The sequence below is a fragment of the Sebastes umbrosus genome, chromosome 1 (assembly GCF_015220745.1).
Source record: "Sebastes umbrosus isolate fSebUmb1 chromosome 1, fSebUmb1.pri, whole genome shotgun sequence".
NCBI classification, from domain to species: domain Eukaryota; kingdom Metazoa; phylum Chordata; class Actinopteri; order Perciformes; family Sebastidae; genus Sebastes; species Sebastes umbrosus.
This window is the reverse complement of record NC_051269.1, coordinates 41,156,810-41,184,346: the sequence shown is the minus strand read 5'-3', so window position 1 is coordinate 41,184,346 and position 27,537 is coordinate 41,156,810. Positions and strand designations below refer to the sequence as shown.

The following is a 27,537-nucleotide window of genomic DNA, read 5'->3' as shown; positions in this document are numbered from 1 at the left end:
TCTTTCACAACAATGATCCGCTAGCTGTACATTATCCCGCTTATCACACAGATACTTACTGAAGAAATCAATATTTTGACACAAAAACGGTCCGCCAGAGTCCGACATCAGAACTGCGCCCATAGCAACGGTCTGTTATACATAGCAACGGTCTGCTTTACATAGCAACGGTCTGTTATACATAGCAACGGTCTGTTATACATAGAGAAAATGAGCATGATATGGGACCTTTAAATGTGAGTTTTTTTCTGGTTTCTTTCCTCCTCTATGACAGTAAACTGAATATCTTTGAGTTGTGGACAAAACAAGACATTTGAGGACGTCATCTTGGGCTTTGGGGAAACACTGATCGACATTTTTCACCATTTTCTGACATTTTATAGACCAAACAACGAATCGCTTAATAGAGAAAAATAATCGACAGATTAATCGACGATGAAAGTAATTGTTAGCTGCAGCCCTAAAAATGAAAAAGGTGTTTAAATTATGACCTGCAGTGTGTACTAACACACAACAGAAACAATCCTTTTGAGTAGCTGCTAATTGTGTCGATTGATGATTAATCCATCAACAGAAAACTAATCTGCTGCTATTTTAACAATCAGTTGTATGTTTCAGTTAGTTTTTCAGCAAAAATGGAAAAAAATCTATTTTTTTTGTTTGTTTTTTTCACTTTTTTTGCAATCTTTTAGTCGTGTGTAGCGTGTGGTTGACATCTTTTATTTTAGAATCAGTATTATTACTGTTATAATTCCATTTTTAATAATATCTTATTCCCTTTTTGCTGTAATACCTTCTCATCTTATACCTTTTTATCTTATTTTTGTTGTTTTATATATGTAATACTTCTTATATGTTCTTATTTTATATGTTATTGTCGTATATGGTCTTTGCCTGTTTTTTTATTTAAAGCACATTGAGTCTACGCCTGTCATATGAAATGTGCTATATAATATATATAATATGTTACCTTTGGGACATTGTGATTCTCCTCTGATAGTTAACTGACACAATTAATCAGAAATCCAGAAAATAACCGTCAGCTGTACTTTAAAAAAGCGTAGCGATGTTGTTGGAGGTGGTGACATCAGCTTGACGCAACTTTTTGTGGTGTCAATTATGAATTTCATAGTCTAAATATTCATGTTTCTATTCAGGCAAAGTGTTTCTCTCTTCTCGCTCTGCGACTTAAAAAGCGGATAAAATGAGATTATCCAGGTTAATTCTTCACTACATCCTTTGATAAGAGCGCGTTATCACGGTCGGGTTTCTATGCTTCACAATGTCCTCTTTTGCATTATGCAACAGCCCGCTCTCCTCGCGTTAATGATTCTGTACATCAATATCACAAAGACAAAAAATCCAGTACATTTAGTGTAAGTGCTGAGAATCGCTTCTTTCTTTTTTTTTATAAGAGCTGCCTGATGTGAGAGCTTCTCGGTCACCCTTTAAGTGCCGAGACGCACTTTTTTTTATATCTTTGAGGCTAACAGGGCGAGAAAGAGCAGTAATTATAAAGCGGAGATGTTTAAAGAAGCAATTCATCTCTTTGTGAACGGAAACACAAAGGTGGAAAGGTTCTCGCTGCCTCATCTTTGGGACTTTTTTTTTATAAAGACACTTTCCACCTGTTGCCTTGATAGAGGAAGAAAAGAAAAAGATGACTGAACTTCATAGGAAACACACACACACACACACACACACACACACACCCCGTGGTTCATGCTGGGCGGGTGATAAATTACAAGTCTTAAACTGGTGATGGGCCACTCTCAAGAGACACCTAGAGACACACACAACCCTGCAAACGTCTACACACACAGCTTCAAGGTAAGACTCCTGCAGCAAAACCTCAGTCATATGAGTGAGATGCTCGCAAGGTTAAATATCTTCTTCTTTCGTATGTTTGTTTGTGAGGCGTGTGTGTGAGGTAGTTTTATGTTCTGTAAAGCTGCAGATTAAAAACAGGGATTGTAAATGATATTTGACTCTTTTTACGTTCCGCCAGCTGTGCTCTCTGGATTCGTGCACTCACTCGTCCACGAACGCTGTCATAAGCTCATAATAACGCGCTAATACTGCAGGAGGTTTTAACCCCGTGCTCTCAGCCACGGCAGGCTATTTATCAACAGCTGTAAATCAAGTTTTTGAAGAAGAAAGAACGGAAGCATTCTTGAACGCTGCCCTGCATTTCTCATGAACACTTTCTAATCCCTTTAAGAAAGAAGGAAAGCATTTCTGAACTTTTCCTCACTGTGTGTGTGTGTGTGTGTGTGTGCACGCCTGTGTTTGGATGATGCACGTGTGTTCATTCATCACACGCAATGTCAAAATGCAAGCTCCTACAGGACTAAGGTGTGTTTCATTAAATATAGTGTTGAGAGGGAAGCTTTTGTTGGGAAGTATGTGGGTTATTTTTTTTAAATTCTGATGTGTTGTCCGTAGCTACAGGTTCCTTTTGTCTCTCCGTTCCCATAATGCTCGTCACATAACGGCCTTGTATTGTTCAGCGTACGAGACATGAATGAGCATGAAGCGTGCGTACTTTACATACTGTTTTACAAACTGTTAGTTACACCTCTGTTTATATACGAACATATTTATTACTTCTCCGTACATACTGCATTCCTGTTAACTCGGGCTGTCAGTCAGTTAAAATAATTAATCGCGATACATTTTTTATCTGTTCAAAATGTATCTTAAAGGGAGATTTGGAGTATTTAATCCTCTTATCAACATGGGAGTGGGCAAATATGCTGCTTTATGCAAATGTATGTATATATTTATTATTGGAAATCAATTAACAACACAAAACAATGACAGATATTGTCCAGAAACCCTCACAGGTACTGCATTTAGCATAAAACAATATGCTCCAATCATAACATGGCAAACTGAAGCCCAACAGGCAACAACAGCTGTCAGTGTGTCAGTGTGCTGACTTGACTCTGACTTGCCCCAAACTGCATGTGATTATCATAAAGTGGGCATGTCTGTAAAGGGGAGACTCGTGGGTACCCATAGAACCCATTTACATTCACATATCTGGAGGTCAGAGGTCAAGGGACCCCTTTGAAAATGGCCTTGCCAGTTTTTCCTCGCCAAAATTTAGCGTAAGTTTGGAGTGTTATTTAACCTCCTTCATGACAAGCTGGTATGACATGATTGGTACCGATGGATTCTTCAGGTTTTCTAGTTTCATATGATGCCAGTATCTTCACTCTAGCTTTAAAACTGAGCCCGCTACAACCTAGAAATTGCATTAATGCGTTAAAATGAATTTGCTTTAATGAGTTATTATCGCATTAACTTTGACAGCCCTAATTTTTAGTAATTAGTAACATTTACATTACTATCTTATATTTACTTATGTTCATATTCATTTTAACTGCACTATTTTACGCCTTAGATTATCATTTTGCTTTTACATTTACTTGTGTGCTTTCCTCTTTTATATTTACATGTCTTATGAGCATTGTTGAAGCAATGTGAGAAGAAGATTTTCATTGCTGGGTTTGACAAATGACAAATAAAAAACCTTAAAGAGAGAAAAAAGAATAAAAAAATCTCATGAGAGGATTTAGTTGTTGCTCTGATCCTGATGTGGAGCTTTAAATGAACAAAGTGTGATGAAAGTTAGCTGCAGAGATATGGAAGAATTTGACATTTTACAACGACCTCACTGCCCGAAGGCTCAGCTCGCCTTTTCAGTATTTTTTATAATAGTTTCAGCTTCTTTTTTACGACTTTTTTTTCAGCGTTAACCAACAGATTTGCATTGCCATCAGAGAAGGGCGAAACAAACAGACGTTTTTTTGTGTTCGCCGTGACTGAAGCTCCTTTTTTTTTTTCCATCCGATTTGTTTATTTCTGTGCCGATCATGAGAATTCACAAACCGGCTATTGATACGCGAGCTCTGCACGCACAAATAAAAAACATACCAGCTTCCTGGTTCATTTACATGACTTTCCCCCCCTCAAACAACGCCGCCTTGTTCTCTAATGAAACCTTAAGTTGATTTTTTTAAAAACACAAGACTCCCACTCTTCACCTGTTTGTGCGTGTGGTCATTTGCAAATGACCGTTTGTTTGCTCCACAGCAGTCCAGTGACACGATTTGCATTTTCATTCAAAATCAGTGAAAACTAAAGCGCCAGCAGGCCGTTATGTGTCCGCTTTGTTAGAGGTTGGTTGCTTGTTTGACTCTGACATTTGTGGTTATTGTGCAACATACAAAAACAGATCCGCTCTGACACTTCTTTGAGCTCTGATATGACTCTCATTCATGGTGCGATTCATATCTTTTAGTCCCTAATAAATGAAAGAAACTACTTCCTCTGCATTGAAGCCTCTTTAAAATCTTCTCTGATGTTTCTGACGGAGGATGTAGCTGCAGCTTTTCTGCATTTTTTTTTATCTCCCGCTCACCACATCTGCATGATGATAACTTCTTCGAAAAATCGCGTGCTCACTTTTTCGGTCCCGTGCAGCGAGACGGTGGGATATCTCCGTCTCCATCGCGTATCCCCCCCACCATTCTCAACATCTCAATTTAAATAATGCCGGATCAAACCTACAAAGTCAGCAGGGAAATAAAACATGAAAATACATGATGTATGGTATATCTCAGTGTGTCAGAAAGAGGGAAGAAAAGAGATTGATGGTAGATGGTTTCGTAGCAACAGTTACAAACCCTGAACTGGTGTTATTATACTCGCTGTTGTTCCTCTGCAGTCAGATAAGGATCATCCCCCCCCCATGTTTTAATGCTTTTTTTTATGTCTTGGTTTTGTCATTAGCTGAAGTGTTACACAATTGAAGGAGAAACCACCCAGATAAATTTCACTATGTGGCATTTAACTACTTTATCAGCCTGTCACCTCTAAACACAAAGACCCCTGCAGACTGTGTGAAGAATGGAGAACTTTCTCCACAAATTATAAAACAATATCTACCTTTTAGTCGTGTAGAAAAGTGTACTTCAGCAGGGTCTGACGGTCTGCAGTCCTGGTTCTGGTTCTCCCGTGGCATCCCCTTCCCAGCAATACGGACAGAACCACCAGCAGCGTGGTGTCGGTGTAGGCCAGGGGTCTGCAACCTGCAGCTCCAGAGCCACATGCAGCTCTTTAGCTCCTCTCCAGTGGCTCCCTGGGGATTTTTTAAAAAATTAGTGGAAATGAATAACTGTTTTTTTTGTTTACATTTCCATTTTTATTTATCATCGTTGTAGGTCTATGGTACGACAGTACAACGGAGTATTAGGGCCACATTGAGGAAAAAAAGATAATCTGAGATTTCGAGAATAAAGTCATAATATTAGAAAGTAGTAATTTTACGGGTTATGACTTTATTCTGGAAATCTCAGATTTTTTTTCCCCCTCATTGTGGCCCTAATACTCCGTAGTATATTTGCACTTGGGTCCTCACTGCATTAGACTTATATACTATATACCTAGACTATAAACTGTGTCACCTATCATGTGTTACCTTTGATAGTAAAGGTTGCTAACCCCTGGTGTCGCTCATTAAATTGACATTGTTTCATCATTACCTCCAATGACTCCTGTTGTTAAAGTGCAATCTCCAGATTGAGAGTTGCTTTGTTTTTACATGAACGGCTAAGCCGAGCAGGTATCGTACATCATGGGGTGGCTGTGGCAGAGAGGTAGAGCGGGTCATCCACCAATCTGAAGGTCGGTGGTTTGATCCCCGGCTCCTCCAGTCCACATGTCGAAGTATGCAAGAACTCCAAAAGTGTGTGTGTGAATGAGTATTTAGATCCTAGTGGGCAAAGTTGGCACCTTTCATGGCAGCCTCTGCCATTAGTGGATAAATGGGTGGATGCTGACATGTACGCGTAAAGCGCTTTGAGTGGTCAGAAGACCAGAAAAGCGCCGTATAGGTCGATTTACCGTTTACATTTCCACCTTGTCTGCAGCATTCAACCCCAATCCTTTCAAAACAGGTCACAAATAAATAGTTTCTGTTTTAAAAAACACACCAAGTCACTTCCTGAAGCCGCTGGGCTCTGTAGTTTTTAGCAAACTTTACTCAAACAGGAGGAGACGGTGCATTTGTTGGGGACTATTTTCAGCTGCGGATTAATCCACATGGAGCTCTAGTGCAGTGATTCTGTGAAAGTGGGGTCTGTGGCACTCTGGGAAAAGTTTTCTGATTCATTTAATTTAAATTATCATGATATAAAATATGTTTTTCTTTTACAAAAGACTTCAGTTAAACAAATAATATTTTTTAATTTATAAATTTCTAATCTAACAAATCTATATTAGAATCTGCAAATATATTTAATACATGTCTTAATGTCTTTCTAATACATGTATCCTGTGTTGTTCGTTCACATAACTAAGAATATAAAAGTGTAAAAAATAGGCAAATTATTCCAAAGGGACGTACATGAAGTGTTCCCGTTATATTCTCATCTTGTGAGGAAGTCCTTGCCTGAAGATTGTGAAACTCTGTTCTAGTGACAGCAGGACACTGTGTGTTCATTGATGTGTTTTTAAAAGTGTTTGGAGCTCTATACAGAGGAGTAAGATATATCCCATAATACATGTGAACCGATTCATCGGTATCGGCTGATATTCGCCTCGTTGATCGGTAAATAAGATGAACATTTGCCGATGGCAGTGGCCGACATTTTCATCTGTTGTGTTGCATCAATGTTGCTCTTTTTCATGTGAAAGATGGTTGTATTAAAGGTTGTTTCATAAATTTGAATGATTGAATTTTTGTTCTTTCAAAGACAGTGTGATGAAAAATGATGAATGACTTTAAAACAGCTCAGTTATTTTATTTTTTAATAATGAAGAGGTCTTTGTTTCCCTGGAACAAAAGGGGAATAAATAAAAGCAAATAAACAGAAACACTGGTACATCCCCCGGTGAGTCAGATCAATTCATTGTTGGTTTTGGTGTTTTCACAAGATGTCGAAATCTAGAAAAATCCCCAGCTTTATCCTTTGGTGAAACACAACATTGACATATCATCACCTTTTTTAAGTTGACACGATGCACTTGTTAGCAAACAGTATTTTATTTACACATCCAGTTGTTATGGAGCAAATTTACCCGATTCTACAAGAAGCGCGATTCAATATTACGATTTATTGTGATTTTTTTTGTTAACTTTTTTAACATTAGACCATGGGGAAAAATTGTACTCATATCTAAATTAATCCAGTAAAAATGTTTGATTTTCAGCATGTACGTAGAGGGGCGATGTCTTGAAGTCAAATATATCAGGATCATTGTCAGGAATTATTTATTACATTTTTGTTCCCAGCAACCCAAAAATCAAAGAATAAAGACATTTCCTTCACAGATTAGTGGTATTTTCTTTTTAATTTATAAGGGACATGTAATGTTTTATACTTCTGGTGAATATAATCCATCAATCTTATTTCCATAGATGTATTTTGTAGATACAGTTCCCTTTGTTAACATCTTATTTTGAAAACCGGACGTAGTCCCACGTGTCTACTTCCTCTAACTTCTCCAAGGCGGTCTCTAGCTCTCCCGTCAGCTCCGTTCTCTTTATCCATCCATGGTCAGCTCCATCGGGGCCGTTTCAATGCATTTAACATAAATGTCAGTAGAGAGTGACGGCCGGCTCGACCGTAAACGTTACCGCGATACGATAACGTTTCCTGTCCGTGACAGAGTTAGCATGCAGCTTTAGCCGCGATGTCTAGCTCTGCTTTTCCTGTCAATGTATGAAACCCAAAGTGTTTCCATCCTTTACTGGATGTGTAGTGTTTACCACGTTGGATTTAACATGTGAGGGTGCAGGTCGTATCCACGCGGAACCTCCAACGTTTTATGCTTTCTGAGGTTTGTTTTGGTTGACGGATACGGAACGGATATGACGTCACGTTACTCAGACTACAACAATAAAAGCGGTAACTTCCGTCTACCTCCACAGAGACTCAAATGAAGCAAATATATAGATTCTGGCATTAAAAAAAATCTATTTCAAAATAATTTCATAGTTGAATCGATTTTTTTCCTACCCGTGTGTTAGTCCAGTATTCACTCTCTTTTAGCTCCTGAGTGAAATATCTGTCTGCTGTTTAGAAGGTTTTTAGAGCTTTTTCGCCACGGCCGAAAACGCCGCTATGAGAGTGGCGAGCATATACAGTATGTTCACGGCCCATGCTTTCATCTTCCTTTCTGCTTCTTGAATTGACTGGCCTTTGACATTGACTCTTTTGTTAGCGCTTTATAAGCACCGACAAAAGATTCAATCGATTAAAAAAAAAAAAAAACTGTGTTTTTCCTATTTCAGACTCCATCCATCCGGAGACGCACACACACACACACACATACATATATATATCTGCTGCCGTGTAGTCGTGTCTGTCCGTCTGTGGGCCGGGCCGGGCTCTGTGTGTGCGAAGCCAGGCGGCGTGTCATTACTGCGGTCAGCCAGCCAACTTCAGACATGATCTCCAGCTTATTGGAGCTGGTTAAGACCTATGGCACTAAGTTGTTTGTGGCATAAGCGCAGCTATACTTGTGAAACACACGCACGCACGCACACACACACACACACACACACACACACACACACACACACACACACACACACACACACACACACACACACACACACACACACACACACACACACACACACCGAAGACCTCCTGCGGTTTCTCAATGCTGAGACGAACAGGCCCTCAGCAGAATCACCTGTTGTGCTCCTTACTGCTCAAAGGCGTTTCCATAGTAACACCTCATAGCCGTGGCCCCTTGGTCTTTAAGACCCTCTGCAAACATAGACCCCCACTACCGCCGTTACAAACTCCATAAAACACACACACACACACACACACATACGTTGAGCACACGTGGGTGCTCTCAAGAAAGCGGCGGTGAATGGAGTGAGGATATAAAGTGTGCCGGGCTGAAGGAGAGAGCACATTGTGAGAGTCGGGCCTCCTTTGTCTGAGCTAGCCTGAAGGAGTAGGGGGTGGAAAGGGAGTGGGGGCTTTGTGAAGGAAGAGAAAAAAAAAAGTGGCCTTCATACACATCCTTTCTTCCCTTTTCTCTTGTTCTATCTCTTTATTGGGAGTGTGTTTTGTCTTCCTCCTCCTCCTCTCTGATAAATGCCACAGTAGCCTTTCGCTAGCCGCCACAATAGACGACCTGTTTCAGAGAGAGAGAGAGAGAGAGAGAGAGAGAGAGAGAGAGAGAGAGAGAGAGAGAGAGAGAGAGAGAGAGAGAGAGAGAGAGAGAGAGAGAGAGAGAGAGAGAGAGAGAGAGAGAGAGAGAGAGAGAGAGAGAGAGAGAGAGAGAGAGATGAGAGAGAGATGAGAGGGAGGGAGGCATGAAAAGAAAAATGGCTGCTTTTTAACCTGTGCTTCTGAAAAGCAGAAGAATAAAGCGGCCGTGACTAAAGCCAGAGTCCTGTCCTCCTCTCTTTTCTCCCTCCTCGGTGTCTTTGTGAAGGGCACAGTTGTGTCATCGGCCTATTTATACGTCTTATTTAGAAAGCCTTTGAGAGAGAGAGAGAGAGAGAGAGAGAGAGAGAGTGGTCAAAGAGAGAGAGGGAGGCTTATGAAGTGTACTGGAGCTGGATGGAAACACAGCAGACATGTTTGACATGTTATTGTGATTGAAGACATTCAGTCACATGAAGTCAGAACTTTATTTCTGAACCCTGAATGTGATGAATAATTCTCAACTATCAGTTAACTATCTTGTGCTTTGTGTTGTTAGAACATTTTCATAGAGGATGACGTCAGTGGAAGATGTATTCAGATCATTTAATTCAGTCAAAGTAGCATATAATAATCCATTACCAGTCAGTTTTACTTCAGTCAAAGTGCAGAAGTGTTATTAAACAGCCAAGTCACACAACAGTCACGAAATGTAATGTATTGATTCGTGAACAGACACAAATTTCCCATTTCTTTTGTGATGGTTGGCACAAAATCAATTTGTATGTAAGGAAGTATAAAGAGCGGTGAGCGCCGCGTAGGGAGGTGGTCGAGGTGGATAGGTGGGTCAAAAAACACCGGACATTCGCCCAGGAGACCGGTGTTTGGGTCTCGTGTGAAAGCAGAAGTCAACGTTGATTTATTTGTCACATCATTTAATGAAATTACTTTACTTCCAGAGTTATTTTAACCCGAACTGTGATATTTTCCAAAAGCTAACTAAGTAGTTTTGTTGCCAAGTTGATCTATTCCTAAACCTAACTAAATGGTTTTATTTTGAAAAGACTGGAGCGGAAATTGACATGTGCGTCACGTGTTGCTTGACATTCGTAGGAAAAAGTAAAAAGAAAATGTTGCTGAAAGTCGTGCATGTAAACAAATCAAATAGATCAAATTTCGTGACTATTTCACGAACTGCCGTGAGACGGTGTTGTATTAAAATGTACTGAATCAAAACTATCAGAAGTACTCATGATGCAGAATGGTCCGTTAACAAAATGTTACATATTAATTATAACTTATTACTTACTTGTAGTTAATTAGGCTTGTGTCATACGCTGTTTGTAGCTATACCTCCATAAAGTAATGCACTGTAATTCATGTCTATCCCACAAAATCAATTTGTGTGTAATTCACGTAATCGTGAACCAGGAAGTACAAAGAGCAGCAAATGCTGCGTGGGGAGGAGGTCGGGGTGGATGGGTGGGTCAAAAAGTACTTTCACCCAGGAGACCGGCGTTCGTGTCCGGTGTGAAGACAGAAGTCAATGTTGATTTATTTGTCCTGTAAGTTCAGACAAGCCACGATCTTTTCCTAAACCTAATTAAGTAGTTTTGTTGCCTAAACCTAACTATTTTTGTTGTCTAATCCTAAACAAATCGATCTTTCCCTCAATGTATCTAAGTAGCTTTCTTGCCTAAACCTAAGGAAGTTGTTTATTTTGAAATGACTGTATGCATGTAATGAGCAGAAATTGACACGTGTTGCTGGACATTCGTAGGAAAATGAATGAAAAAAGAGGAATTTCTTTTTCGTAAGATATGATACGAGCGGTTGTATGAGGATACGTTGAATTAATGCATTAACCTGTGTTTTAATGGTGTATTTATCTGTCAATGTGGACCCAAGTTTAAATGTGAATATACTGAGTAGTTTAATCTATAGCCATGGATTCCATTTTACAATATGACCATGTTTTTTGAATGAAAGAAATCTATAGCTGTCAAAAAGTGCAATATTTGCATCTGAAATGTAATGAAGTAGAAAACAATCGGTATAAAATGCCACTATTAGTGGTCTGGAGCGCTGTGAATGGGTTGTAGTTTGGTTTGTATTGTAGGGTTATCATTCATTGTCCATCACGGTCTCAACAGAGCTCCTCGCTAATCTGTGACACGCCAGCTTCCTTGCGTTTGTATTTCCTTCCTCTCTCGTTATCTCACTGATCTCTGATAGGCTCATATCAGATTAGACGTTCGGCAACCAATCAATAGGACAAATGATCATGTGACCTTGATCATTTGTCATGATCGTGACCATCTCAGCTACACAGCTATACAGATAGACACATCCAGAATGAAAAAGTGAGTCATGTAACTATGAAGACTTGTCCCGCCGTATTTGTTTCTCGTCTCGTTGACACTGAAACACTAATTCGACTGAAAATCACAAACAGTCTGAGCTTGAAAGCAGCTCAGCAGCTGCTGTCTGGAGAGGCTGTGAACTTCGACCTGTGCACTTACATTCAGTCTCAGACACCTGTTGACTGGCAAGATTACTGCAGAGTCTTTTAGATATCACTTAGAAAGTCGTTGTTGTTTTCTGTGCTTCTGTCTCTCACCCTCACAAATAGTTGTTCGTATTGGACAAGCATATAAAAACACAAAGACGGTGACCTTCTCTGAGTCCATCCTTCTGCTTTGCACATGCTGCTCCATCTGACAGGGCTGCACATCTCCAAATCATCTCCTTGTGCTTTTAGATAAAGAATAGCAAATAAAACCGTTTTATATTTTTAGGTGAACAGATCAGAAATCTACTGCTTCTCTGTAAATAAGCCCGTTCGCACGAAAAGCCGTATAAATGCCACGATAATGCGCGGGGCGTGAAAGTACGTCTTTTGTTCGCCATGTATCCTGTACTGACTGCAAGGTAAACGTAGCTGCGTATAAATGTGATGGTAAGAGTTAGTGATGGAGTATAAAAAGAGATGAAGATCACTTATGGGTGGGGGCGGAGGTGGATGGTAGGCTTATCGCGGTAGTCGTTGTTACCGGTGTTACTGGTGTTACCGGTGTTACCGGTGTTACATGGTGGTCGGGCACACTGCGATTACATTACACCCCCCACCGTCGTTTTTTTTTTTTTAAAGAAATAAAACCCATTTAGTTCATTTTGGCGTATCAGCGCTGTGTAATCAATAGATAGTCAGACGACGGACGCTACAATCTGAAAGTGAACGCATCTTAAGGTGTCTCAGCTCAGAGCAGCAGGTGTCATATTTCACACACGTTGACGAGAGAGTTGACAGACCGAGAGATGTCGGAGGATTTGTTGTCGAAGCAAAAAGCAAAAGCACCTATTTGGCAGTATTTCAGATTTAAACCCGGTGCTGTAAGGGAACCATAACGTTAATGAGGTAATCGCCCCGAGGAGGACGGAGCAGTCACAGCCGGTGTGTGCGGCACAGCGGCGCCAGGTAGACGCCTGCGGCCCCGCAGGGAAAGCTCTACAGGAGAAGCCAGACACACAGCCAGCCGACGGTAAAGATCGAAGTAAGCGCGCTACACATGTTGACCGTCATTCTTTCTTGTAAAACGTCCGGTGTAATCGGTAACACCGGTGTTGTCACAAGTTTATTAACCGGTGGGAAAATGTCTTCACCGTCACATCCCTAGTGGATGGGCCCAACAAACACCAGGAGACCTGTGTTCAAGACCGGTCACAAACGTCAACAAAAAAAACATCGGACAATCGGCACTTGACAAATATCAGTAATGCAACTTACAAAACAAAACACCGGTCCTTTTAAACAAAAAGTCCCGTGTTCAAGACCGTTGTTGACCGGTGTTTGGTTTTTTGTTGACGTTTGTGACCTGTTTTCCATAGTTGTTTCTCTACCTGTTTTACTTTACTGTACTTACTTTACTTACTGAGTTTACTTACTGAGTTTACTTACTTATTTTAAGCCCAACCATGGCGTTTTCCCTTATCCTAACTGAGTGGTTACTAACAGACGTTTGCGTGGCGTACAAATGACGCAAAAACGCTCATAGCATGCGTAATGTCGTGGTATTTTAACGCCTTCCTTTCAGACGGGGTTGGTGTAAATACATGTCCAATAGTTATATATATGTAGTGGATACTTAGCTTAAACTGTGGGCCGTAACAAAGCGATAAAAATATCTCTTGTTTTGCAGCATTTGACCTGGACTGTGTGCTCTTTAGTGCTAAGAGGTGCACGGTTACATACGGCTAGGTTAATGTTAAAGCTGACGCAGTTCTGTAGAAACTCAACAACAACTCACAAACAGATGACAGAAACAAACAGGATGCAAATGATGTTAATAATCAGTAATCATTTCATCATAAAAGTATTTCCTTGTGATGATTTTGCTTTTTAACAACTTAAAGTTATTTGACTAAAAGAGGTCTTTGATGAGAGCTTCAGACAAAGCCTCATTCATTCATGTTTCAATAAAAAGGGCTGCAGCCTAAAAATAACTTTATCTACTTTAAGTAAAATAGTCAGCCCTGATCTCCTGACAACAGACGAAAGTCTTTGTGCTTTCGTTTAGGAAAATCAGCCTTTCTACGTGGTCAGGGGTGAGTCATATGCAGTCTGTTCATTGTAAGTCCTCGTCAGTGTTGATACAGTCCGCTCGCAACAAATGGCGAATGAATGACACGCTAATTTGTAAGTAATTCCGCGTGAAATAACAACGCCTTTGTTGATTTTGATGTGCCATTTCACGCCATGTAGTCTGTACTGGCTGCAATGAAAACAAACGCATCCACGTGAATATGCTACGCTCCGAGCTAGTGACGCGGCGCCACATCGCTGTGAGAAGAGACTGCTTATGGTGGGCGAGACTTTCAACCAGGAGACCGGTGTCCCAAAGTGTTGTTGAGTTATTTTGAAGTTACGTTAGTAAAGTTTGCGATGTTTTTCCTGAGTGGTTTTATTGCCTAAACACAACTACAACCGTTTCACAGTAATGACGTGGCGTTAAACGACACACGGAAAAGCCTAAAATGTGTTGACATGACAAGCGGAAATGTTATTATTGCTATTTATACGCCTTCCCATGAGAGCTGCTGTTCTGAACCATTCTTCTCATTGAGTAGGTAGTTGTATAGCAGCTGAAACGGCTTTTAAAGCAGTTATTCTAAAAAAAAGAAGACGATTTTTTATGTGAAAGACGGTTGTATTAAAGATGTTTCATAAATTTGTATGATTGAATTTGTGCTCATTCAAAGACAGTATAATGAAACGCTGAATGACTTTAAAACAGCTCACTTTTTCTTTTATAATGAAGAGGTCTTTGTTTCCCTGGAACAAAAGGGAATAAATAACAGCAAAAACAAAATAAAGAAAAACATCAGCTATCAGCCAGATTGTTATTTTAAACATCGGCCCACAATTTCACAATCGGTGCATCCCCTAATTTTGCATTCAACATTACATGAATATTTTCTATGAATAAAGATTCATACTGTAGATCCGCCGCATACGCTCTCTCCTCATCGGGAACAATTGAAGAAAGACGCTGGCGCTCAGAAAAAAAACGCTATATGGACGCAGGCCCTAAGTTTTGAAAGTGTTTGTGGGATTGTCATTTTCGGAAGGTCCAACGTCGGGAAGTTGAGGGCAGATTAAAGCTGAAGTAGGTGAGAGCAAATATGATTAAAATAAGTTATTTTTTATAAAACGGTCGCTACATCGTGACAGTAGTACATGAAACAGGTAACCTGAAAACAAATCATCTTCCTCTGTGTCCTCCGGTGCTCCTAACGGCATCTGCAAGATTTCACAGACCGGAGGAAAACAAGCAGTAAGAGCTGATCTGAGGTCTGCTGTCCAGCTGCCGTCTATGAGAGCCGGCTGTCAATCACTCTGAACTCCGACCAAACGGTCAAACTAGGCAGCGCTGATCAAACATGAATCAATATTCTGTTACGTTAATGCCTATTTCTCTCCTCAGATGTTCTCAGAATCATCTTGTAGTGCACGGTTTAGCTGGAAAATGAGAAAGTTTGTGACGCCGCCGCCATTGTGAAATCTGGTGAAGGAACGCCAAGTTCCGGAGCACAGCCAATAGGAACGCTCTCTCTCTGAAATGACCTGTGATTGGTCAAAGTCTCCCGTCACGGGCTAGATGTTCTAAATCCTGAAAACAGAGCCATGAGGAGGAGCAGAAGTCTAGTTTTCTCTCAGAACACTTGAATTACAATATGCTGAAAGGTTATTATGGAATTTTTGCCCAGTGATGCCAACAATATTCTTATCTCGACACACAGAGCGAACCACAGAACATTTTGTGTTATTAGAAATATACGAAAGCTTCCACAAGACTTTTCCAAAACTCAAATTATTTACAGGACCTCAAATCGCCATCCTCTTTCTAGTCCGATAACATAAAACTGTTTTGTTTGCTTGTTTTGCCACAGGTCATGCATTCACACGGGGGGCGCTGAGTGCATGCTGATGCTGGCGGATGATAGTGTATGACTTTTTCTTTTCTTTTTTTTTAAGCTCAAATTTACTACAGCTGCCATTTTACCGACACAAGTGATCTTTTCATCGGGAACAGAAAACTCTGTGATCATATGGCAAATAATGTTCCGCCTCCATATCAATTCATTGGCCACCGACGGATAAAAAGTGAGTGAATCTGCATCACGCTTTGTTTCTTCATCCCCTCGTTGGGTCATTTCTTTTACGTAACTTCTGCTTTTCCTGGTATAGATGTAATAATATTCATGGAATCCTCTTGGTTAAAGGGGGCGGGGGGATCGAAAGTGTGTGTGAGCTGTGTTGTTGTGCGTGGGTTGGTTGCAGTGGGCGGGCCTCGTACAGTATATGGGGCAGCCCCTGAACTCCAAGAGGAAAAGGGAGTAAAATGTAGTCTTTGTGATGTGTCTATCACTCAATCGCTGCTCTTTGTGTGATGAACTGACCACAGAACAACAGCACCTTATCAGGGCTCATCTCTCAGCACACACACACACACACACACACACACACACACACACACACACACACACGGTGCAAGGTAAAAAAACAACAACTAAAAATGAGTGTGTATTCGTGATGAGCTTATTCTTTGGACTCTGCACTATACCAGTTCAGTACCCTTGACATCAAAAGGCCAGGAGAACAGAGGAGGAGAGGGGAAGGAAAGGAGAAGAGGGCAAGGCTCTTTGTGTCTCCGGTCCTGAGAGCTCATTCTCTAATGAGGCCCAGTCAGCAACGCAACCGAGCTTTGTTCCACGACTGTGTGTGTGTGTGTGTGTGAGTGTGGACATCTTACCGACCTCTCTGATAAAAGAATAATTCAAGACCCCAAGACACAATCCTTCGAGTCTTCATCTGTCTGTGTGATCTTGGAAAGATGGTCTTTTCATAAAACTAGACTGTCTGTGCAGTAGGGCTGAGACGATACACCGATCTCCCTGTTCCATACGATCACGACATTGCAAATTTTGTTAACTTCTTTAACACTAGACCATGGAGGGAAAAAGTAGAATCATACACTACTAGAGACTTTTACTTTGGAAAATATCTAAATTAATACAGTAAAAATGTTTGATTTTCAGCATGTATGTAGTCAGAGATGTCCTGAAGTCTAATATATCAGTCATTGTCAGGAAGTATTTATTAAATTGTGAATCAATGTGTGAAACCAAAGTGTTTCCAAAGTGTTGTTGCTGTTGATGATATATATAGATATGTATATATAACATTTTGGTCAACTCCAGTTGTTTTTAAACATACTATACAGATAAACTTGACTCGACAATAATAGAGTCGATTGCCAACTAAAGGCCCAAAACGGACACCAGACTCAGACCGCAGACTGTTTATACTATATTGAGTGTTCACACATATGCAGTCTGGCAGGATGGTTCTCGTTTACAGTCCCCCTCGATGCCCTCGCTGACATGCACATGATGGCATTTCAGTCATGCTGACCCTTGCTGCTATGCGGACGCGGAAATCGTAATTGGACATTTACAGCTTTCACCCATACAGCATTTTCGTTTTCTCTTTTTTGTTTACATCATGAAGCCGGAAGAATCAGGTATTTTAGACAGTCTTAATAGACTCTGTGAACAGTGTGTGTTCAGATAATGTTTTCAGATATTGCTGTATTATGAGGCATCTAACTATGACTTTTTTTTTTTACCTTACTTTCATAGTGTGTTTTCAGTTCATGAAAGTTAATTGTAACATTTTGGTCGCCTTAAAATGTTTTATTTAGCATTCGGTTGTACTTAGCTCCACCCTCTCGTGTCAAAAACAACAATAACAAAACAATATGACAACGGACAAAATGCCAAAGGCTTCAAAAGTCCACAAAACAATTGTTGACGTCACAGTGACTAGAAATCAACGTTGATATATTTGTCATGTAACTTCTGTACTTAAGTAACGCCACTTCCCGTGTTGTTTTAACCCAAACCACCATCTTTTCCTAAACCTAGTAGTTTGTAGTGCCTAATCCTGACCAAGACGATCTATATCTAAACTTAACTAAGTAGTTTTGTTTTGAAAAGACTGCAGCAGAAATTGACACGTGCGTCACGTGATGCTGGACATTTGTAGGAAAAAGCATTAAAAATACGTTGTTGAAAGTCACAAAAAAAGGGAAATTTGTGTCCACAAATCAAATATCAGTCAATGTGCACGGCAGGAAATCTTTTATTTTTATTTTTTAAACCAAAACGAATCACAACATGAGTCAAGTATCACAAATTACAGTTTTTAATGAACTCATTCAGCTTCAAACTGTTTCTTTTCTGATTTTAATAAGGACCAGAAAAAAGCATTAATAAAGACTTTTTAGTGCACTAGTGATTTAATAATCAGGCTATTGTGTCTACAAGTAGATTGAAAATTTGACACGTTCTCAATTAAAAATGATATTAAAGAGCAGTAACAATGAATAGTGTGATTCTATCTCGCTCTGTTGTCTACATGTTGCTTATTTCCTGGCCTTTACACTCCACGGCTTTGTCATTATTCTGACCGCTCGTTCTCCAGTTTCAACCACATTTCCAGGAAATCATAACAGAGGATAAAGCCGACTTTGTTTAGAAAGAGTCCGAAGCCCGATGAATGCTCTTATCACACCGCTATCACACCTGTTAGTGGCCTGATGTTCGATCGGTATCGCGCTCGTCTGGGCTGCGGCGACGGTTACCTGAAACAGCATGCTAATTATGCAAATGAAGCCCTGTACGGTGGGATTTGAAGAGGCTCTTTGTACTTCCCCTCTTGAGAGGAGAGATGGAGGTAGGAGAAGGAGGGGTGGCTGGGTCAGAGGTAACAGAAGGGTAGAAAAGGCAGGCGTTAGTGGTGAGAGAGAGTCAGTCGCTATGACTTGTGTCAGCAGCTCCGTTCCAGTGAGGGAGCGCTGTTGGATCTCCTCGCATCCATTCCTCCCGACCAGGTCAGTACAGAGAACTACATGGATGTATGCTCTTTTAAATTTAGGTTTTAGACTTTCAAATGGTTTGCTATGAATTTCTTTTTTTAAAATTAGTGTTTTTCCTTAACTGGTTCTGCACAAAGTTTAACTCTTGAGTTTTATGAGAACTTCCATTGCTTACTTTTCTCTGATGAGCTGAATCCTATCGAACATCCCTCACTGAGTGTCAATCAAAGGAGACGATGCAGGTTAATAGGGGTCGATGCACCTATGCATTTTTTCTATTTTAGAATTGCTTTACTGTTACTGTTACTGCTTTTATTGTTGTAGTCTGAGTAACATGACGTCAGATCCGTTCCGTATCCGTCAACCAAAACAAACCACAGCGAGCCGAAACGAAAGAGTAGAAAACGGCGTAGGAGGGTCAGCGTGGATATGACCTGCACCCTCACATGGTAAATCCAGCGTGGTAAACACTACACATCCAGTAAAGGATGGAAACACTTTGGGTTTCACACATTGACAGGAAAAGCAGAGCTAGACATTACAGCTAAAGCTGCATGCAAACTCCGTCACGGACAGGAAACGTTATCGTATCGCGGTAACGTGCGGTCGAGCCGGCCGTCGCTCTTGTCTCCGTGGTCAAATTGGCCGACGCTACAACTGTGGAGCACCCATATACTGACATTATGTTAAATGCATTCAAACAGCCCCGATGGAGCTGACCATGGATGGATAAAGAGAACGGAGCTGACGACCTTGGAGAAGTTAGAGGAAGTATACCCGTGTGACTATTTTCAAAATAAGGTGTTAACAAAGGGAACTGTATATACAAAATACATCTATGGAAATAAGATTGATTGATTATATTCACCAGAAGTATAAAACATTACATGTCCCTTATAAATTAAAAAGGAAATACCACTAATCTGTGAGTGAAATGTCTTTAATCCTCAATTTTTGGGTTGCTGGGGAATTTTTTTTTTATAAATAATTCCTGCCAATGACTGATATATGTGACTTCAGGACATCTCTGACTACATACAGTACATGCTGAAAATAAAAATTTTTTACTGGAGTAATTTAGATATTTTCCAAATTAAAAGTCCCTAGAAGTGTATGCTTCAACTTTTCCTCGTGGTCTAGTGTTAAAAAAGTTAACAAAAATCGCAATAAATCGTAATAGTCGAATCGCAATACTTAAAAATCTGATGTGTATCGCTCCAACTCCTCAGGTTAAGCAAGTCCGGATGAGTCTAAAACAGATTAGAGATGATATAAGAGTCTTTCAGTGAAGCTCTCGACATGATCAGGCCCTGTGGGCAGACCGGCACTACTGCTGGTGCGGTATAAGCCGGATTGTTTTATCACCCCTAATTAAATATTGCTAACTGCGAATCATTTCCCCAAACATTTGTTTATACATTAGTTCACACTTGTCTTAACACGACTGCACGGAAGGTTGGAAACTTACTGCCAGAGCTCTGTCACGAGACGCAGCCGACAGTTGAACAATGTGAGAAAATGAGTGCGTGAACCGGCTGTGGGAATATGCAAAGATCAGGGTGTGAGGTTTTCTACATTTGCTTTTTTTTTTTTTGTTGCTGCTGTTTGATAGACGTCTGTGCTCGAGCCAGCTGACTGAAACGTGTTGCGGTTCTCTGCCTTTAATACGTTCCTGCAGGGAACCTTCTGCCATTACAGCTGTCAGTCTCAGCGTTGACAATGAGAACGTCTTTATTTGTTTATCACCAAGTAAACCTCTTTAGATGTCGAACACTTTATCCTGCTGCTCTCAACTGCTGAGACCGGCTCCTGGCGCTCTCTCTCTCTCTCTCTCTCGCTCTCTGTCTATTGTGCACTCTCTCTCTCTCTCTCTCTCTCTCAGCTATTCTGCCTCAGGCACTAGTTGGAAAGCGACATGGACGACATAAACCCAACAAGCTGCTTCTGTTGGGAGAGAGAGAGGGAGGGAAGGAGGGAGGGTGGGAAGAAAAGAAAACACTGAGAGGCAGAAGAAGGAAACAAAGGAAGAAAAGAAAGAGAGAACAACAGAAGGGATTTGCATTGCCAATCCCCCGGGGGGGAAATGTTAGGTTTTGCGTGTTACAACTTGTTGGGTAACTGAAGGTTTTGTGTGAAGTGATTCTTGTGTCGTGGGAAGTGTAAGGTTTCGGTGTTGTCAGCGCTCAAAGGAGAGGAGCTGATTTTTATCTGTGAAGTCAGAGGCATGTTCCCTCCGTCCTCCGTCCTCCGTCCACCGTCCATCGCCTCCCTCTCTTCTGCGACAGGAGCGTTCACCTCACAGCAGGGGGGGTGTAGTTCTGTAGCAGCACAGCTATTACCCGGGTCTGACTGGCAGCAAGCCACAACGGGCTTCTTTTTAAAGGGTCACTTCACTCAAATCACATATTTAAAAGTCGTTTGTTGGGTATTTTGTGTAATATGTTCCCGTAAATAACAATTACTACAAAGTTCTTGTCTCATTGACTACGATGGAGTATTAGGGCCACATTGAGGGGAACAAAAATCGGAGATTTCGAGAATAGCGTCATAATATTACGAGAAAAGAAAATTGTTATTTAATGAGAATAAATTCATACTATTTGAAGAAAAAAAAGTCCTAATATTACAAGAATAAAGTCATAACTTAACGAGAAAAAAGTCGTAGTATTACGAGAATAAAGTTTTTTGTCATGTAAACTTCTGACTTAATATTATATTATGATATTACAATTTTTTATCGTAAACTTCTGACTTTATTCTCGTAATATTAAAAAAAATTCTTGTTAATTTCTGACTTTATTCTCATAATATTACAACTTTTTTTTCATGTCAACTTCTGACTTTATTTTCATAATATTAAAAAAAAATTCTTGTAAACTTCTGACTTTATTTTCTTGGTATTACATTTGTTTTCTCGTAAACTTGTGACTTTATTCTCATATCTTCTTTGTTTCCAGTGCACTTTTACTTGTTTTTCTTTTTTATTTCCTAGAAACAGGTGTCAATATGTTGACGTCTGAATGATGCAGATCACACTCCTTTTATAAAAACAAACAATGCTTGATTCCTCAAACACACAGCTGAACTCACGAGTACAGTCAGTTATTCCCTCAGTTATATGTATATATATATATATATTTTTAATATGATAAAACTTGTTGCACAAGTCTATAAGTAGTTTTTGGTCGCTTTGTTCTACTTTGTTTCGCTCAACAGCTGCTCTCAGGCCTTGTTTGTTTTATAGTGATTTCTCAGCGGCGTGCGGTGAGCGCCTATAAAAGCTGAACAACACTGTAGGTGGTCGGAGAAACAGGCCACAATCAGATAACCTCCAACGAAGGCAACGCTATGCAAATCATGCAACACACACTACATGCACTACATGCATACATACACAAGGTCAGGTTCCACACGGGTGCAGTCAGCTGCACATAAGCTAAGTGTGTGTTTAAGTAGATGAGACTGATGTGGAGGCAGCGATAACCTTGACTGGTTCCTATTGTTCTTGCTAAGACGCTGGAAGCATTGTTTAAAAAGAAAGCCATTGTGCTTGTAAAACACACACACACACCTTGAAGCATTCCTGGCTGTCAGCGGCTCTGAGCATCGCTGAGATTCAGTGCATACCTCTGCATTGGGTGACACATACACACACAGAGTCAGTGCAGTGCGTGTGAAAGCCACCTGTGGCAGCTCTACAGTCCAGTCCTCTGTGGAACGTAGAGAGGGGACCCAGGAATAACTCGCCGTGGGACAGAACTCCCCCCCCGCCCGTCACATAATCAACCCCTCGCTGATACCGGTGGTGGCCGCTGCAGTGTTGGCTAAACAGTTTCTCACCTCTCCATCTCCATCCTCATTCCTTTCTCACACCTGAAAATAGCCATCAGACAGGATCAAGGCCTTTAAACACCGGGGTGTGACGAATAAACCGCACGCAAATGCGCCTGCGAATATTATATGTCATGGGCTTTTATTATACCCCCCGCGACAACCTAGTCGGGGATATATAGCGTTCCGCATGTCCCTCCTTCCGTCCATTCCTGTTTCACACTTTTGTTTCCGGAGCAGAACTCCGAAACTATTTAACTTAGGAGCTTCAAAGTTGGTGTGATGGTTGACAGTGTGGTTTAGTTGTGCCTTTTGTGGGTTAGAAGTCCAGGGTGTCCAAAGGTTTTGACATTTTGCCCAAAAACTGTGATTTTTTTCGACATAAGTTTTAATTTTATTAGTATAAACCGGCGCAAGGGGCTCAATTTTTCCAGTTTTCTAGAGGGCGCTATTGAACCATTTTGCAACACCCAAGCTTGAGACTCTTAAAATATCAAATTTTTCACCGCGTCTGATAAGTGTGCCAAGTTTAACAACTTTTTGAGCATGGGAAAGGCCTCAAAAAGGCAATTCATTTGCATGAAAAAGAAAAAGAACAATAATTTCTACAGTTTCAATAGGGCCTTCGCTGGCTCGACGTTGTCGGTGTTCGGGCCTCAATGAAGTGGTTAAAACCTGGAGAGCATCAACAAGACAGACCATATTTGTCTTCTACTGACTCTTTCCTGAGGAAGGTGAGCTAATAACAAGCTAGACCGTGCTCAATAGACTGATTCCATTAGTTCCAAATAGGGCAAAACCTTTGGCCCTACTTCAGTAGGGGTCAAGCAGTGAGCGGGGGGGGGGTATGTGAGCCGTGGTCACCTTGTTGTGAAAGGTAGTAAAAGGAGTAATAAAGTTTGCTGTCGTATATCGCCAAGAAGTGAATGTCAATTGTTCGTTCCGTTGCAACGTCAGCGCCCAGCAGCAGAGCTACGCTTCTGCCATTTTGGACTGAGAGCGACTACCGAACGCCAGTAAAACCTTTGCCTAAAAAGTGACGTACAAAAGTAAAACTAAGTCTTTTCTATTCTGTTGTCATATTCTACTGAAATGGCCTGTGTTGAACAATCAAATATTATAAATATACTAAGCATTCAAAATGGCGGCAGCAGCAAAACAAGCGTTTTGTCTCTTTGCTTCTATACTCTTTGATTCGGACGACGAAGCCTCTGTGTTGTTGTTTTATCAATAAAGGTGCAACTTAATAAGTACCGCACAACGTGATTGATTGATGCCTTTATTCATGTTGTGAAAGCTCAGAAAATCAAACCTGCTCCGAAAAAATAAGTACATTTTTCCACCACATAATATTGTGTGTGAAAGTATTCATGATAAAAACAACAGTTCCAAAAAGAAATAATGACATGCGAAGTAATCACACAAAAAAAAAGAAAAACCCCCCGCCGTGTTACGGTCTTTTTTAGGCGACCAAAAATGTTGATGAACTGAAAACAGACTGTGAAAGGGTTAAAGTTGTAAGACGAAAACACGAACAACTCCCAGACCGGACAACGTCACAAGGTAGCCCCGCCCTAAAGCATCCCCTGCTTTATGGTCTATCTGACTCTAAATGGGACCATAATTTACTAAATGAGCATCATGCTGTATTGAAGAAGACTTGAAACTAGAGATTGGGACTATAAACTCATGTTTACAATGTTTACTGAGGTAATAAATCAAGTGAGAAGTAGACTCATTTTCTCATAGACTTCTATACAACCAGACTTCTTTTAGCAACCAGAGGAGTCGCCCCCTGCTGGCTGTTAGAGAGAATGACAGTTTAAAGCGCTTCACTTCTCAGACCTGGAGGTTGCCGCCTGTTACAGATCCTTTCGGGTGTGCTGATATTTTATTTTATCAGTGTTTTGTAAACAGCATTTAGATCACGGGAGAGTTTTTCTTTTTGTTTAGGAAATTTCAATTTTGGCCTGAAAACAAGATTTTGGCCCGAACACACACACACACACACACACACACACACAAATAACTGAGTGTGATATCGTGTTCAAAGTCAACAGTAGTCGAGCAGGTGGCATCCAATGAGTCTGAGTGCTGTTGTCCCCCCCCCCTGCTTGCAGCTGTATTTAATGTGCCACCCGGCTGTTTAGTTACCATCAGCTGTGTGAAATGTTCTTTTATTATGATTCAGAGTTTGAATACACACACATACACACACATTCACACACATTCACACACAGTCCGTGCAGGTTTTAGAGCTCTGGCAGACAGGTGGCTTTGTGTTGAAATGCAGTAGCAACAGTGTGTTATGCGTTTGGCAGAACGCTGGCATTTTTTTTTCTTCATGTTGCCTGGTTGTCGGAGAGCGCCGTGCCAAACTCCATGAAGCTGTTAAATGAATGTGGCTCTCCTTATTGGTGACGGTTGTACACCGTGTTTCTTCTACCGCAGAGCAGGAAGTAACAAGCAGTGTGAAAGTTGATTAAAAATAATTAAAAGTGGATCATCTTCATCCTGATGGTTAATTAGTTTGTTTTTTTACTGGGTGATAATTTAGTTTAATGTAGGGATAAACTGATGAACCGATCTGATACCAATGTTTTTTTTTTATTTTGTTTTTGCTGGTATGTATTCTCTTCAGCATTTCATCACGCTGTCTTTGAATGAGCACAAATTCAATCATACAAATTTATGAAACAACCTTTAATATAACCTTTCATGTGAAAAAGATTTTCTTCAAAAGCCTTTTCAGCTGCTATACAACTACTTACTCAATGAGAAGAATGTTTCAGTACTTACACAGCACAACGGAAATATTTGTTTTGTGAAACATAATTTAAATGTAAAAGTTATTAGAAACATCAGCAGTGTGTCTCACACGTAGACTTTACTTGGACGGGCCGCCCATGTATATATTTGGTGACCCAATTTAGCATTTTTTATTCTGTATCTGTCAGAGAGATCAATGCCTTCCGCGATCAAATAGTGGACTAGTAGCTGGACGGATCCACGGAGAATAGGGTGACCGGATCCCAACAAATCAAATGTGGGACAAAGAGTATGTTTGTGTGGGACAATGTTGGACAACGTTACCAAGGCTGAGAGCTCTATCTAACTTAAATAATAAACATTTCTATTCTGCCCCTTACCTCGTAACATCTCTATGCTTTAATATCCGGATGCGTCCAGAGATCGGCACATCTCTTTTTGAGCCGCACGTTTCTTCGTTTCGAGACTCACATGAACTGTGTCGCTTCGTGTCGTATTCCCTTCGTGTGAAATTGAAAACTAACCGGCAGATTTCACTAAAAAACTCTGAGCATCGCCTTCGACCAGCTTATGAATACTTATGAGTAGTTTCACAGTCTTTGTTGCAGCTGCTCTTCCTTTTCTTTGTGGTAGTTTCCATCATATTACAGCTAAATCTGCACAGCTTTTGACTTTGCGGTGATTCGCAATTTTCCCCGTTGGGCGTAGCGTAGCAAAGACGGTGGAATGTTAACAGCGTGTCACACAGCACCGTGATGACGGCCTTCCCGGCCTTCTTCACAGCCGTTGAATAAAGCATCTGTCCTGCAGCGGTGTGACTTTTGAAAACTAGAGCCGATGAAAATGTGGGACATCGTCTCAATATGTGGGACGTGGGTTTAAGGGATAAAAAATGCTGTGCAGTCCCTCGTCCCTCGGCGGAGCAGCGGGACTACGATGCGGCGGCCTCGACGTGCTGCTTCAATCTGCTCACCCGGGACTGGATCCCGATACGGGGGACAGATTGCTGCACGGCACCCCTCTTGTTGGACTGACAGTCCTCTAGTGACACATTACGCACACGCGAGGTTCGTTCCCATCAGGACCGCAGCGATTATTTTAAACTCCGTGTCAAGCAATAATAAATCTGCATTCTGGGTTTGTCACACCACAGAAACATGTGTTACTAACCACCCAGCCAAACTTGAATGATTCAAAAAATCGCCAAGTATGTAAAATTAGCTTTCACAATCATGTAAAAATCAGCAGTATTCTCTGCTCGGAGACGCTGGGGGGCGTGTCCGCTGAAGGCGCCGGAACCTGAAACCTCTCTTAATACATCCATGGCTGAAACCACACCCACCACCGGGGAAGGTGCAGGACCGGATTCCCTCAGTAGCGGCGAGCGATGAGGGAACAGACCAGCGCCGGATCGCCGTCCGACGGGCTGATTGGGGAAATGGGGCTTGAGTCCTTCTGATTGAGGCTCAGCGCGTGGACGGTGTGAGGCCGGTAACGGCCCCCGTCGCGCAGTCTGCCCGGGGGATTCAATTCGGCGGGCTAGGGACGGCCGCTCGGTGTGGGAGGATCCCCTTGCGCATTTCTTCCGGTCGGCTTGGAAAGGCTCGGGTCTCGGGTGGCACGCAAGCCACGAGCTTTACAGCGCCACGCCGGGGCCGTGGTCAAAGTGCTTACAGTAAGAGTTTACAGATTAAAGAGAATAAATATAAATGGGACATTACTAATATCTGTTGTCTTAATGGTGCAGAGTAAAATGTAATTAGAAAGTCAGATTGTTTGGAGGTTTTTGTCTCATGTCATGAATAACACCATCACTTTGCATAATTCCTGCTGACAGTTTCATGCTGTTTCACTGACTGACAGTTGGTGACGGACCACAGCCTTCCTTGAACTCATCTTTTGTTTAGATCTTATTGACGCACATCTATAAGGTTTTGTGACCACATTATACACCGTTGTGACGTGTGAAGTATTCGAAACCTCCTCTGTGGTTGTTCCTGCTACTGTTTGGTGTCTCCAAGACCACATTTTTGATGTGATGACTCACAGGTTGTCGCCGCCGGTATCAGTGCTAGCTACTGTAACAAACACGGATGTAAACACAGTCTCAGTCGGTGTAAACCACAAGCTTTGCATTTGAGGAAGGAAATGCAATAAACACGTTTTTGTTCGGCCTCCAGGACACACAAACACACACACACACAATAGTGGTTTGGTGGGAAACAACGAAAGTAAACAGAACTGTTTACTCACAATAAAACTTTAATTCTAAGTTTTCATTGCAGAAGAATAAAAGGTTGATTTTGCGTTGAGCT

The 27,537-nt window shown here is 41.1% G+C and overlaps 1 protein-coding gene across 4 annotated transcripts in view; it reads left to right on the top strand.

The window, feature by feature from the left end:
* Positions 1–1,770: 1,770 nt before the first annotated feature.
* Positions 1,771–27,537, top strand: part of LOC119487504 (transcription factor SOX-13-like) — a 54,304-nt gene continuing 28,537 nt past the window's right edge. For all 4 annotated transcript variants that reach the window (XM_037768472.1, XM_037768481.1, XM_037768456.1 and 1 more), the window contains exon 1: positions 1,771–1,830. The gene's annotated coding sequence lies outside the window, so the exon portion shown is untranslated. The remainder of the gene's footprint in view (positions 1,831–27,537) is intronic.